Source organism: Colius striatus, chromosome 8 (assembly GCF_028858725.1).
Source record: "Colius striatus isolate bColStr4 chromosome 8, bColStr4.1.hap1, whole genome shotgun sequence".
Classification (NCBI taxonomy): domain Eukaryota; kingdom Metazoa; phylum Chordata; class Aves; order Coliiformes; family Coliidae; genus Colius; species Colius striatus.
Window position 1 is genome coordinate 36,441,150 of NC_084766.1, and position 14,294 is coordinate 36,455,443.

At 43.1% G+C, this 14,294-nt stretch overlaps 1 protein-coding gene across 2 annotated transcripts in view; it reads left to right on the forward strand.

The window, feature by feature from the left end:
• The window catches only part of DOCK1 (dedicator of cytokinesis 1), a 285,055-nt gene that overhangs the window by 7,827 nt on the left and 262,934 nt on the right, over positions 1 to 14,294 (forward strand). The gene's annotated exons all lie outside the window — the stretch shown is intronic.

Genomic DNA, 14,294 nt, shown 5'->3' on the forward strand with positions numbered 1-14,294 from the left:
TTGCTCTGCCTGCCTTTTCCAAACAAAGCACGGAAGTACTGACATCATTTAGTTTGAAGTTGAATGCAATAAGATAACATGTTTAGGGCACGTAGCTGAATAGCCAGCGAGTCCCAGGAGGAGGTAACTGATGCCAAACAAGGAGGTGATGATGCCAGACCATACCCAAACCAAACACACAAGACCTTCAGCTGTGCTCTGTTAGTAGAGGAGAGCCTTCCCAGTTTCTATAAATGGAATAAATAAATAAAGAAGACTTTGGAAAAGGTAAGATGGCAAACCCTGGTGCTGGTGATGCCAGGGGGCCCTCCATAAATATGATGGAAGTGGGAATCATGGAAATCTCTGCTGTCCCCCCCACGGTACACCTGCCTGCCTCCCAGCTGATGCTTTAGCCTGTAACATCCTCCTCATTGGGATAGATGGTCTGCAGGGAAAAACATTGGCAGTAGGGAATGGTTCAATGATTGTAACAGTGCTTTTCTGAAGGAGCTGCTTCTGCCTCAGTGTATTGTGTGTGTGTGTAGTAGTATCTACAGCAAAGGCTGCCTGTCAGAAGTGAAGTGAAAGGAAAGCAACTAGTAATGTAAAACGTATTCCTGTAGTGGACCCTGAAACTGGAAATATCTCAATGTGGAGCCAGATAGGAGGAGCTGATGACAATTGGAGTTTCCAAGTCTTGACACAGATGGTGAACAGTTTTGAAAGGATGCTTGCTTGCAAAAAATCTGCTGTGCATGTGACTTGAGTGAACAAATCATGACTGTGGATTATCAAGGCAGTGACTTGGAATGTTCTATAAATACTGTCCTCTAAAGGAGGGGTCGTACTGCTGTTTTAATGACTGTATAGAGATATGGTGAAGCGTGTTACTTGGGTCAGGGAAGTTACAGATAAAAGTCTGTGGGAACCTTTAAACTTTCTCTGGACTCAAAATAAGGCTGTTCTTCCAAAATCTGAGCATTTGAATAAAAACTAACGTCAAGATGGCAAAAGAGAGCTTTTACTTTAATTATTGTTGTTAAGTAATGGAAAGAGCTAAAAGAGGGTTTGTTCATCAGAGCTTGTTTGACTTGCATGGACTCCTTGTTGGTTAGTGAATCTGAAGAAGAGGTCAGCTGCTGGCTTATTCCCTCCTTAGCTGCTATGGAGACTGCTGTAGTATGATGGGCTGTGAGTCTGTCCTTGCTTCTGCCTTGTGATACAACCTGGTAGAAGAAATTGTCCTCCTGGTTTCTTTGTTTTCCTCCTGCATATTAACATTTTTGCTGTTTTGCATAGGATGATCTGTGGCTCATTTGTAGCTCAAACAGAGAAAATAACACTTACACCTGAGCCTATAGCATACTGTGTCTAATGTGAGGTAATGGTGATGTTGCCTGGTGTCTGGCCGCTGGACATCCTCTGCTGGATGGGCTTTGGGCTCTGCATATTGCAGTGTGTATTGCTTTGTCTCTTCTGAGCAAAAGGTGGTTATGAGACAACAGTTTGCAATTACATATGAAATTTGCAATTTCTTGCTATGTGGTTGTTTCCCTTTGTATGGTTTTGAATCTGTTACCTGCTCTTTAATTTGTAAAGAGTTCCAAGCTTTTTTCTTCATTTCTTCTCTTTTCTCCTACACAGTTGCCCACCAGCTTTCTACAGGCTCTGCATCACATTGTCCCTGCTGGAATTCCTTCTACTCACCTGGCTATGGGAAGCAGTGTTTATCTTTGGAGACTTTTAACTGGGGCTGACAGAAAATATCAGTGCTGCAGTCCTCTCTACCTCAGTAATGAACTATAAACACTCTCCACTCATTTCTGTGGAGGCTGAATCATTCCACTAGCAGAGCACAGGTGTGGTAGATACGGCCCCTCATCCACCTCCTGCTGTTGTACAGTTTGACTCTTGGCTGTCATTTTTTTATCATCATGACTGGTAGGTGCTTCCATCAATCCAGATCCTTCCCAGTGCTTCTTTGACCAAGTATCTTAGGTGGAGTAGACTTGAGAGACCTTTTTTCCCTCCCTTTTGAGGTTGATGTGTCCTTCGTTGTTGTGGTTTTGGTTTTTGTTTTTCTTTCTTCTATGGATGGATCTCTGAAGTTTCCAGTGTAAAGGGTCAGTGGTGTAACTAAAATAGTGGTTTTACTGATTTAGTAAGTTAATTAAAAAAACCCCCATGTTTTGTGGCTTTTATTTTGTTTTTAGGTTCGTTTTGGAGGTATTTGGGCTTCCATTTCAAACCAGAGTTACTGTGTAGAAGGTACGTCTTTGGTGTGTCAGTATCTAACTCTGCCTCCTTTCTCGACAGCCCATCAGAGCAGTGCCTCTAGCTGTTGACAGTCTGTCTTTCATGTCTGCCTCACCTTGGTTGAGTCTGTTCTGCCCTTTCTTTGTAACCCTTCTCATGCTTTGGGCATAAAGAAGACAACCTTTTTTCTCATGGCCGAGGAGCAACTCGGAATTCCTGTGAGACTGGGGCTTGCTCACAAACACAGCAGCTGGCATTGACTCCTTCTTCAGAAATAATTGAGGGACACATGACAAAGCACTGGAAGGGATTGAAACACTGCATGAAGATCTCTTTCCCAGAGTTCTTGGTTATGGAGCTCTTCTGATGAGAAAACAGTTGTTCTTGCTCACAAGTTAAGTGGCTGGAGAGGAGATATTTTTGTGCCACAGAGGCATTTTTGGGCAGGAGTTGCAGAGTGTGAGTCAAGTAAGGAAAGCCAGCAAGCCCACACTTTTGATGGAGAGCCAAGTATTCTTTTGGTATTTATTATATTCTACTTTGCTTATTTTATTTTTTTCTTTAGTGTCTCATTGTAACTACAAGTCTAAAAGGATTAAACAAGCATTAGAATTTATCTGGATAATAGAGACAGCTGCAGTTACATTAGATTGGATCACTGTAATGCTGAGCATTACTGTCCTAAACAGCTTCAGCACTGATAAGATATTGACAGCTGAGGGAATTTTTTTAGGGCTGGCTAGTACAGAATTGCTGGCTGTAAGGTCTCAGTGTGTCTCTAAAATGCTGATTATGGGAACTGAGTATTGGACTCTGCTTAGTCTGGTCTGACCTCTCTGCTCCAGAATGCAGCTGGGATGTTGATTCAGGTACCGCTCCTGCGAGTCTTAATGCAATGATAAAGCCTTTGTTAAACCAGTGCTGCCTTGTAATCATGCCTGCAACATCAATGGGGAGCTCTCCTCATTTAGTCAATGCATGCATAATGGGAAGTGTTTCCCATGAGCAAGGTTTTATTTGGGGGAGGGGGAGGAAAATTTCCTTGAGAAGCAGCGGATTCTTCAAGGAGTGCCTGAAGTAGCTTGTTTCAGACTCTGGGGTGGCAGTTCTTATTCCTGACAAAATAAGGCAGTGGAATGAGTATAGCCAGATAAGCACATTTTAGTAAAGACCTGAGAAAGTCACTCAGTTATGGTACTGTTTACATTTTTAGAAGTTTTACGTGGTTTCAGCTTGTGTTGGATTTTTCTGGTTGGATGCATTCTTGAAATGATTTATTAACAGATTTTTATCACTAACTTTTGCTGCAAAAGAGGCCTCTCTACTTAATGAACTGTGATAACTGATTTAACTGGTTCAGTGTCGTGCTTTAAATACAAGAAGTACAGTTTGGGCTTAATGCAACAGTTTCTGTTTTCTGCAGCTAACAGTGAGCAAAGGTGAACGTGTTCTTGGCTGAACACTGAAAGAAGTTTTAATACAATTAGGGCTTGAATAGCTAAAATATTGGGGTAAATGTGGAAGCTTTTACAGTCCAGGCCTGATAGCATCACTAACACAGCATGCTGATCTGGGAGCTGTTCTTGTATCAAGATATACACTCTAAGATAAGGAGTTAGTGTGTTGTATTTGTCTAACAGTGTCTCAGTGCTTCCATAACATTTACATAAGGACTGTGGAAGTACAATGTAGTTTTGAGGAGGGGAAATGGAATAATTGCATACCAGCTCCAGTGTTGATAAAATAGGCAGGGTAGTGGTAGCATTGAGAAAAGACTGAGTAAACTTTTTACTGAAGTAAAATGCTGTTAAAGATGAGGGAAGCCTTGGGCTCTACCATCCTGTTTCCCCTCTTCCTATATCTGCACATTGCAGGCCCTTCTGTCTGTACCTGTGCATGCAGCAGCACACTCTTGCTCTTGGGAGTGGACAAAGAACCATTTTTCAAGTGTAAACTGTTATTCTTCAGAACACTGGAGGCTCCTTGTTGAGTGGAATAAGTTAGAGACAGGACCTAAAATCTGTTCTGATGCAGATATTTCTCACTTTTGTTTGTGGTAGACCATTGAGCTAGATCAACTTAATTCAACTAGAGAGGGCTTTGGAATGATCAAAGTGACTAGTGATGGAGTTCAGTGTTGTGACTATAGGTCTAGGTTCCCGTTGCACAAAAAGCTGTGGAGTTCAGTGCCTGTGAGCAGAGCTTTTGGGTGTTCCTCAGCTCTGGGTGTTCCCCACTTCCCAGAACTTTGTGTATTTGATTTGTGGAGAGTGTAAAATGTGATGCTGGGTCTTTAAAGAGTAGTAATACCATCCCAGTTACATTTCCTTCTTATGTCTTCCAGAATGAACGTTAGACAGTTAGTATGAGTCCAAAGGATTCTCCCCTGAGGTGCGACACGGGGAGTTTGTGTGCATCCGAGCTCCCTCTGACAGTGCCGTAAGGACACCCCACTGCTGATGGAAGGGGCTGGTGATGAGGGAACGACTCTGCAGCCTGCAGCGAGGGGACAGTGGCCCTTTGTTAAGGTTGGCAGCTCTGTCCCTCTCCTGGAAGCGGCACGAGCCATGTGACTTCTGACGGCTTTGCAGGGAAACAATTTTTTCCCTGTTTTTGCAAAAATGCTGCCCTCATCTTTTAATGCATTCAGTTCTGTTTGACTCCCTTCCTTCCATGGGTAACGCTTTCCCATTAATTCTGGTAGCAGATACAGCTCCAGTATAAAATACTGTGTATTTCATATTTCTGCAATAGCCTGTCTGTTGTGGAAAAGAGAAAGGGTTGGTGGATCAAACTGCAGCCCTCAACAGGTAATTCTTCTCTCTGGCTGTTATTTCTAAGAAAGCAGAACAAGTTCCTCAGGGATTATTTGACTCTGTGCTGTTTCTCTGTAGTTCTTGCTGTTGGAGACAGCTTGAAGAACTGAAAGACAAATAAGGTGATGGCAAGTAAAAATAAATTGGGTAAGGTTTGGTGTCTGAAAAGCCTGAAACTCCATCTTCTCTCTTCTCCACTCCATAAGCTTTCCTAAGAAAGCAACAGAGGAATTTTGATTTTTGTTTTCTCTTGTAGAAATGCTGAGGAGGAAGAACGGTAGGAAATGAGAACTACTCTCATCACCTCATTTTCCCCTTGCTTTAGGCTTTTGGTTTGCATCATCAGCTCTATATTGCAGTGAATTGTGTCTTGCAGGGGCTGGTGTTTTTTTTGCCATTCCCACAGTAGTGTGATAGCAGTTTTATTGTGTTGAACTTGGTTTTTATAGTAATTGAAATGGCTGTTAAAATATAATTGTGGCATGAAGCTCCCTGCTGTAGAAAAGCTTAGTTAGAGGCACCCTCTTTGCAAAATGATGTTTGGTGTAATAGAGACCTGCTGCAGTGGCAAGGGAAGAGCTTGAAGAAGCAGGAGACTGATACATGAAGCATCTTCAGGTGGAGCTGAGTGCAGTGTGGATTTTTTTTGTTAAAATCTTCATGCAGATATAACTGAGCTTCATTCTTACTGGTTTTTGCATAGCAGCAGCCAAAAGCTGAAAAACATATTGTTGTGAAGGTTCTCCTTCATCCTATGAAGGAACAGAGGTCCCGAGGAACTGGCAGCGTCTGTCATCCACAACCAGTCTCCTGCCCAACCTGTATGGGAAGTGCTGCTGCCAGCTACTTGGGAAGCCGTATACCCTGCTTGAGTATCAAACTGGCAATTTGGGATTGAGCATTGGTGCCTGTGCAGACTTTGAACATAATTTATGCTGGTTTAACCTGGGGCACTGGATTGGGAAGAATTTAGGGTTGCCTGTGTTGTGCATGTGACTCTAATGTAGTCCCTTTAATAAGCTGGTTTTAAGATCCAGCTTGTTGCAGTTGGGGATGTTTACACCTGCCTGTGTGTTTGGCAGGACAGTTTGAACTGCACTGCTCTATTTGAGACCTTCTTCTAAGGCTGTAGTTGGTGTGGGTCGAAGTCATTGCTGTTGCCCTCCCACGCTCAGCCACATGCTGCTGCCCTCGCTGCTCTGCCATTGCTGCTTTCCCCTTATTGCTCCCAGTTACTTACAGAGCTATTGCAGAAGAAGGTTTTGAGCCAGCAGAACTCCTTGCAACTGCTATCTGAGGGATGAGATGGGTGGCAGCTCTGGTGCAAGGGAAGGTGCAAGGATGTGCAGCCAGCAATGGGTGTGGAGCTGCAGCGCTGTCAGCTTCAGGCACTCATCTTCTCTTGGGGAACTTCCCTCTGACAATGTGACCTGACTTTGACTCATGACCACTTCCTACACATTTGGTCCTTTGCCAGAATTGACCATAAGTGAACTAGTTCCTCCTCTCACCCAGAGTTTAACTCTTTTCCTTCCTTCTTTCTCATGCTCAGCAGACACCTTGATGCATTTTGTGCATTGCAATATTGAAAGGTTTGCAAAGGCTTCAGGTAGAGGCTGGTTTCAATGTCAGTGAATTAAAAGCACCAAAGTCCTTTCTTCAGATACACAATGGCAGGCATAGTGCATGCTCAGACTCTCATTGCCTTCTTTGAGGGTGTAGCCTGAAGGCCCACCATAGCAAGAGAGAGATTCTCACATCTTAGTGTCCCCCAGCAAAATGTAGGAAATCCAAGGGAATGTCGAAAGTCACTTTGTGATTCTGCTTTACCAGCAGACAGATGCCAAGACATCTGCCTCTAGAATATGTTTTCTGTTTGTCTAAATCAGCATCTTGCTTGTTGTACAAGAGCCAGTGTTAAGAGCTTGGGGTGGTGTGATTACTTCTTGCAAACAACGTGTTTTAATGGACTTTTTAATATTAAAAATGGATTTGAATGTTCTTGAGTGTGCTGCTTGTTAGCTGTGCATTATGGCACATTATTAATGCTCCTAGAGTCAATAATGATGTATTTTTTAACACTGGTTTCAGCTTTATGCCCTCAGTACATAATGATGAAGTACTCTGAATACAGAGTGAGTTGGCATCTTACTTCATTATCTCCCTCAAAGTATCGGGCTTAAGAGGGAGGAGGAGGGAAAAGCAAGAACCTGAACTTGGTTCTTGGGAGTCTTGGGTAGTTCCAGATCTCTCTTTAATTTTTATTTTAAGCTAGTGCAGAAAGGACAAGTGTGCATCTTGTCCTGTCCTACTGAGGTTCTGGCTGCAGCATTCAGCAACAGAGTGGTTACAACTTCTGGAAGGCAACATGATTTAATTGTGGGGATTGCTCTTGATTTACGAAGTTTCCTCAGCTTATTAATTCCTCTTGGGTAGTGATAAGACACCAGATGTGTTGCAAAACATATTGCTCCCCTGTGTTGCCATCTGTTACAAACCTGACGTGTCTAGTTATGTTTATAGAGGCTTGGGTGGCCCTTCGCTCTTTCTAAGCTGTGCTCAGCCAACAGTCAGTGCTGCACCTGTGCTTAGGTTTTCCTCTACGTGCAGAATTTATTCCTGTCTATGTTTACAAATCTCCTCTGGAGAGTTTTGTGTCCTCACTTTGGAAGGGAGAAGGTGGGCTGTCATTGCAGGGATTTTAGTTTGAGGGGTGCCACAGTCCAGGTTCAGGGTTCTCGCATCCCTGACAGATCTCTGGGATAGTTCACAGGGGAGAGGCAGTGCTCCTGGGCTTGTGAGAATATAGTTTTTTAGATGAACCATGGTATGTCTCAGGAATTTTCTACTCAAAAGGAATGATCTCCCCTGTGTAAGGGAAAATGGAACTAAATCCTTGATATATACTTAAACGTGCTGGCAGAGGCTGCCGGGGCCATGGTGGAGTCTGCAGCCCTGGCAATACTGCAGAGCCGTGGAGCTGAGGGATGTGGTTTAGTGTGGCAGTGGCAGTGCTGGGGAACTGGTTGGCCTTGGTCATAAAAGTATTTTCCAACCTAAATGATTTTTTGGTTTAGTCCAGTCCTGCTGGAGAGATACCTGTGATAATCACTGGATCTAATCAATAAGATGTAGTGCGTTCCTGGGGAGGAGGAACCACGAGCTCTGTTTTCTGTGATAGCTTGGTAGTAACTGTTGAAGCCTACAAGATTCTTCAGGCTTTGCCTGTCTTTAGGAGATTCATCTTTTGTGAATCTTTGGATGACAGAATGACTAGAATATTGAGAAGGAACTGTGAAACAAGCTTGGTGAGACCAGGGAAGATGTAAAACACGGTGACTTCAGTGAGGCACAAAGGTTAATACACACATGAATGAATTGTCTTTAACAACTCCTAGGTGTAACTCCAGACTCTTAGATTCTTCTTTTGTGCTCCATTAGCCTCAGCTGTAAAAATTAGGAATGTGTCTGGGTAAGTAACAGAGGACTAAACAGTCTCCCTAATGCTGAAAGCGACAACTTTCCTGTTATGAGAAAACAGGAGGAAAACCTTCAGGTTTCTTTTATTCTTAATAGTAGAGAATTTACAAGAGACTTTGCTTTCAACTGTGAGCTTTCAGTCAGCTTTTATGGAAAAACAACAGTTATGATGCTGGGATTTTGGTTTGTTTTTTTGGAAGGACAGTGTAAATTTCCTCTAGGAGCGTGGAATGATTAATACAGCCTTTAGTGCAAAGTAATTCCAGGGAATGTTGACATCTCAAGCTATCTCATATAGTCAGAGAAAAGTGTTTTTTAGTATATATTGATGTTACCTTTGTTTGCCTTTTCCTCCTTTTTTCCCGTCAACTCTAATTCTTCTGGAGTTGCTCTCTCATTTCTCTAATGCGCTCAGATTAATGAGTGCAGTTCAGTAGAGGTGTTTGTTTTGTATTCTTTAGCAGTAAATGGGTTTTTAGTGCAATTACTGTAATGCCCTATTCATTGTTCCTTTCTTTATCAACTCCTAGAGTCGAAAAAATTGCTCTTTCTATGCCTGCACTAATCCCTTGCTTTTGGCACTTCAGTACTTTCGTGTCAATGTGCTTTGTGGTTGTGGTGGGAGGAGGAGGGGAGCGGGGAGAGCCTTAACCCAGAGAGTCACTCAGCTGAAACCACAGTGGTGCTAAAGCCTTCTGTCCTGCATTGTGGGAAGGGAAGGAAAGGGGGCTTCAAGATGGTTTTGTCACTGTGACTCGTTCTTTGTGTTTTCTCTTTTGCCGCTCTGCTTCAGCTCGCTGTATCTCAGAGCTACAACACGCACTTCACTCGTACATTTATGGGATGCTCTTCAGCCTTCACATCAGCTAACACCACCTCAGCTGACTGGCTGACACACTAAAGCCATGTGCTGCTGGCTCTATTCAGTGCAGATCTCAAGTGCCCCAACTGTTCTTTATGCATCAGTAACACGTCCCCTGCAATCAATAGGTGCTTTCCCTATCATGAAGAGTTTTGGTTTACCTCATTTTTTTTATAAGCGGGTCTGATATAAGACTGTGCCTGAGATGGTCTGTTTGGAAGCCAGTACAAGTGTACCCATAACATGGTTGTCAAGGAAATGTGGTCTGTAGGTGTGATTTTGCAAATAGAATAGGTCTCCACAGCTCTAGATTTAATTAGTCATAGTTAATGATGCTTAGAACTGGAAAATAAAGCTCTTGATTTCTTTGTCCCCAACTCTGACAGAATATTGTGTTGTGGCCATTCTGTTCTGAAGGCTAACCTGATAATTAGAAAACACTGGTCACATGCAGGTGTCTGGCTGATGCCAGAGACATCAGAGAGCAGCAGCCTCCTTTGTCTTCCCAAGGGTCTTCCACAGGGAGAGCAAGGGAGTCATGTAAAGCTGAGTGCCAGCTACTGGGCTGAACGAAGCTGATACTTCATCTGAAGCGAGGACTGTAGCCCAGGCTGAGGGAAGTGGCACTGACTTGCAAGAGCCTGAGCTAACTCCTCTGGAAGGGCAGCATGTTTGTAGCTCAGGAAGCGGCATCTTTCCCAAGCTCCAGTGAATTTAGTATCTCTTCTGCATGGTCTCTTAAGCTGCCTCTGTCACAGATGTATCCCTTAAGGAGAAAATGCATTGTAAATAGCATTATCTAAATGATAAGGGATGAGAGTATTGAGTTGCAATAGAGAAGCTTGGCTATGCCTGGATTGCAGAGAAGCTTAGCTGTGCCTCTTCAGTTGAAGTTTATTAGACAGGAAAGAAATAATCTGTGCATGGATGAAGAGCATGGGGATACTGTATTAGTGTTGACCATGAGGTTAACTCACACTGCCTAGCTCTTACTCATAAATCTTCTGATGCTTGAGTAACGATGCTCCTTATCTTATGCATTGTAGCAAAGGTTTTTCTGTCTTATGAAGCTGCATAACTCCTCTGCCAAAACAGTGAGCCTTGATTTGCAGGTCAAGCATGATGGGGAGGCCTGACGTTAGCTGGTGTAAATATGCCTAATGCTTCGTTAACCTTAGAGCTCTCCAAGCTGAAAATCTGTCACACTGAGGACTGGATTTTCCAAATTAAGCAGAACTTAACTGCAGTTTAAACAAAATCTTCTGAAGTTCTACTTCAAGCTTTTAAATATTTTAAATGGTGACTCAGAATGCAGTTGATCAGACAAACAAGAAGCATACCAGTTCCATGCTTTATTCCTCCAAATTTTGTCTTTTCCTTTAATTAAAGCTTTGTTGTTTGCTCCAATCAAACTTTTCATCTGTCATAACATCTTTTGATGTCACTCTACATCAAGTACCCTGAGAGAGAGTATGCAGTGTAGTTCAAGCCTTGTTCTGTAATTACAGGGGTAATGCACTTTCTAGTTATTTTGGTTGTTTGCTTCATGATCTGTCAATGCTACAGCAAGATAAAAATGTGGGGGGTTTTTTTGGGCTGTTTGTAGAGATATTTTTCAAATCTGTATTTTCAAAGATAAATTCTCCCTCAGTGGCCTTTGCTCCTCGCTCAGTTCAGCGCAGCGGGAGCTGATGTGGGCAGTAATTACCACTTGATGGCTGTTTATCATCTCCTGTCAAAAGAATTGGTCATTGCAGTGAAGCTCCTGCTATGTGACCCTCCTTGTTATGACAGACACCAGTTAGCTACTCTAGAATATAAGTTTGAGTCTGTTTTATTCATAGCTGCCTTTGATCCTTTGTGTTACTCCATGAAGCGTTGGAGAAACACTTAGCGTGTAAACTGAGCGCAGGACTGGTTTTAGTGGGAACGTCTCCTGACTGGGGTGTCTGGTACGGGACAGCGAGACTGCGTGTTGGGATCCTGAAGGTGGATTCGTTTTTGGATGTGTTGAGCACCCACAGATCCTCTTGACTCCAGTGACAGCTGTGAGCACTGAAGAGATGTGAGAAGCCAAAGGATGGAGCTGCACGTTGAACTCAGCCACACAGGTTTGGAGGAGTTCGTCTTGACCGTGCAACATCATCTTCCTTGGGATGCACAAAAACTGGCCTGAAAGCATTTCTGATGGGTGTTACTGAGCAGCCTGTCCTGTGTGCGCCATGTAGTCACCATTGCTCATGTCTCCCTGCTCACAGCAGTGTAAAATGTAAGGTTTTGTTAATGTGCTTTTCACAGAACTCTCTTCTGCAGAATAGCAATTACGCCTTTGAAATACTCTGCGCCAGATACCTGGGAGGGAGGGTTTATGTCTCTTTAATAATGAAAAACTTAACAAAACCATTAAAGCAAGACTAGCTAGCTTGGCTTGTTTTGATGTCAATAAAACTATATTACTTTCTGAAGCTTTAATTTAAATACTGTTGATATTCGTCTCTGCGATGCACTTGACCTTTATGCTTTTTACACTGAAGTGTCCTCTCCTCTACTTATAATCTTACACTGTACACTATGTTTTCCCTTCCAAATAGCTTTTCATTTTTTTCCCCCATTATTTCTACTCAGATATATTTGTTTACTTCTAAATTCTAAAGTCTGTAGCCTGTCAAGCAAGAGGAATACTGCTGAGAACAGGCCCAAGGCAGCCTGTCACGTAGTCATCGCTGTTAGCGTCGTAAGCTGGAAGCTGATAAAGTCTGAGGACAATAAATAGGAGCTTCTGGAAGTTGAAAATGAAGTCATGGCCAGGGCTGGCAGCAGCACCAGGCACCATGCCCTGCCCTCGTGGTGGGATTAGACCTTCTCACGTGCCCGCTTGGATGTTTTCTGCTTGTGTATTTAGGGCTAAACAGATTATCAGATTTGAGGTAGTGGAGTATTTTTCTCCAGTTACCAGTTCTTACACATGTAATTTATGTTGTTGATCTGGTAATACGGGCTCCAGCCTGCTGCTTAGAACAGCTTGGGAATAGGAAATTGGGCAGGTAAGTTAGGATGCTGCCTGGGTCTGATTCTCGTTGCCTTTATAATGGTGGCTTTTGACCCTCTGCTGTAGGTTTTAAGTTTGAAGGTGTTTTGGAAGTGCTTTATGTCCTATAATGAGCATGGCACATGTCACTAACATCCTGTGAACTCTTTTGGTCTGAACATCTGCAAAGATTTTTTTGTGAGAAAGAGAGGTTTGGATAATAGTGTCTGAGAGTGCCATTGGGGCACTTCTGGCCAGCTGTGCACACCAACCACGTCCCTGGACACTGATGTAGGTAACCTCAAGTGGTTACCTGAGGGGTGGTAGAAAGTTTTGAGGTAACTTACTGAATTCTACAAGTGTTTTTCACTCCTCAGAGTTATGTCAAGCAGTGAGAAATTCTGTTCCCAAGTATTTTTAAGCAGCTGTCCATTGACACTGCACTCTGGAAGCTGTCACTTGGAAGAGGAGGCCTGTGCTCAAAGGAACAGAGCTTCATGCACTGGAAGGGTGGAGATGAGAAGTAGCACCTCATGGTGAAGGACGAAGGCTATTTTGCCATTTCATTGGTTGTTAAGAATAGTGGATAAAACACCTTTGAACTTGCTAACCTCATTGGAAGGAGTAACAGCAGTTGCAGAACTGTGTAGAAACTTTGGTGTGTCCCCTTGATTGTAGTGCATCAACTTCAGTCTTGTGGCTGGAGTTCCCTGTTTACTCCTGTTAGAGAAGTCACTGCCTTCAGTCCTGAGGACCCTACTTGACATGGGAATGTTTTACTTCTTACAGAGAGTTTGCTCCATATGGAATGTAAAAATCTAGCTTTAGGAAGCATAACTATTTTGGGTTTTTTCAGATTATTAGTATTGTTTCCAACCTAGTTTGCAGCTTTGTTGGAAATTTCTGGGCATTACGAAGTGCTCAGAGTTTACAGGTTTTCTTTTAGGAAGGGTAGGGAGGAATGGTCTTTGAATTACCTTTTGTTATTGTATTTTATTATCTCCTGAAGATGTCAGTTCTCAAAAACTCTGCTTTCTTACCAGCCAGTTAACCCTTCCCTGTGGTTTCTGTGTATTGGCTATGATACCATTTCACTGATGAGTGGGGTAATGCATCTTTTCCATTGGAATGATCTCGAGCAGCATATGCCTGGCCATTGCTTTTTCAAAGCAAACCCATTTTAGTTCCCTCCAAAGTTACTCCCTGGCAAGGAGTGAAGTCTAGATGGAATTTGTGACCTGCATACAGCTGTGAGGTTTGCTATTTAGGTGCATCTCAACCTAGAATCCTTTCTGCCCTGCGTTAGGTCTTCAGTATTGACACCATGTGTGTGTAATGTGAAGGCCCTTCAGATCTCTTAGATGTTATGCCCCATGCTGCTTGTACTGGATGGCAGGCCTCCAGGCTATTTCTGAATTCAGCACTGGAAAGGGAAAAGGTTTTCATTGTGTTGTCACTCCTCACCCTCCTTGTGGCTGGAGCCGCTCAGAAATAGCTGTGAAAAGCGCATTTGGTGAATTTACAGGTTGTGGATACTGTCAGGGCTTGCTAATGAGTAAAGTATGACAACTTGATTATAATACTGTCAAATGGAGACTAGGACTAGTGTTTTCCATGAATACAGTGGGTTGGTGCAGTTACCTCTGGCACTCTGGCATTCTGGAATAGTGGTGTTTTAAATATAGTATGTGTGCAGTAAATTAACACTCTGACTGAGAAATCACTCTCCAGTACTAGTGGTGGTAAATTGAGGCTTCCAATGACACTTGGTAGGCTTTCTGTGGGGTGAGCTGATGGTGGAAGACAGTGCAGCTCATTACAGAACTGTATAACATTGACACAAAGTGCTGGAAGCCAGACAAGTACAACA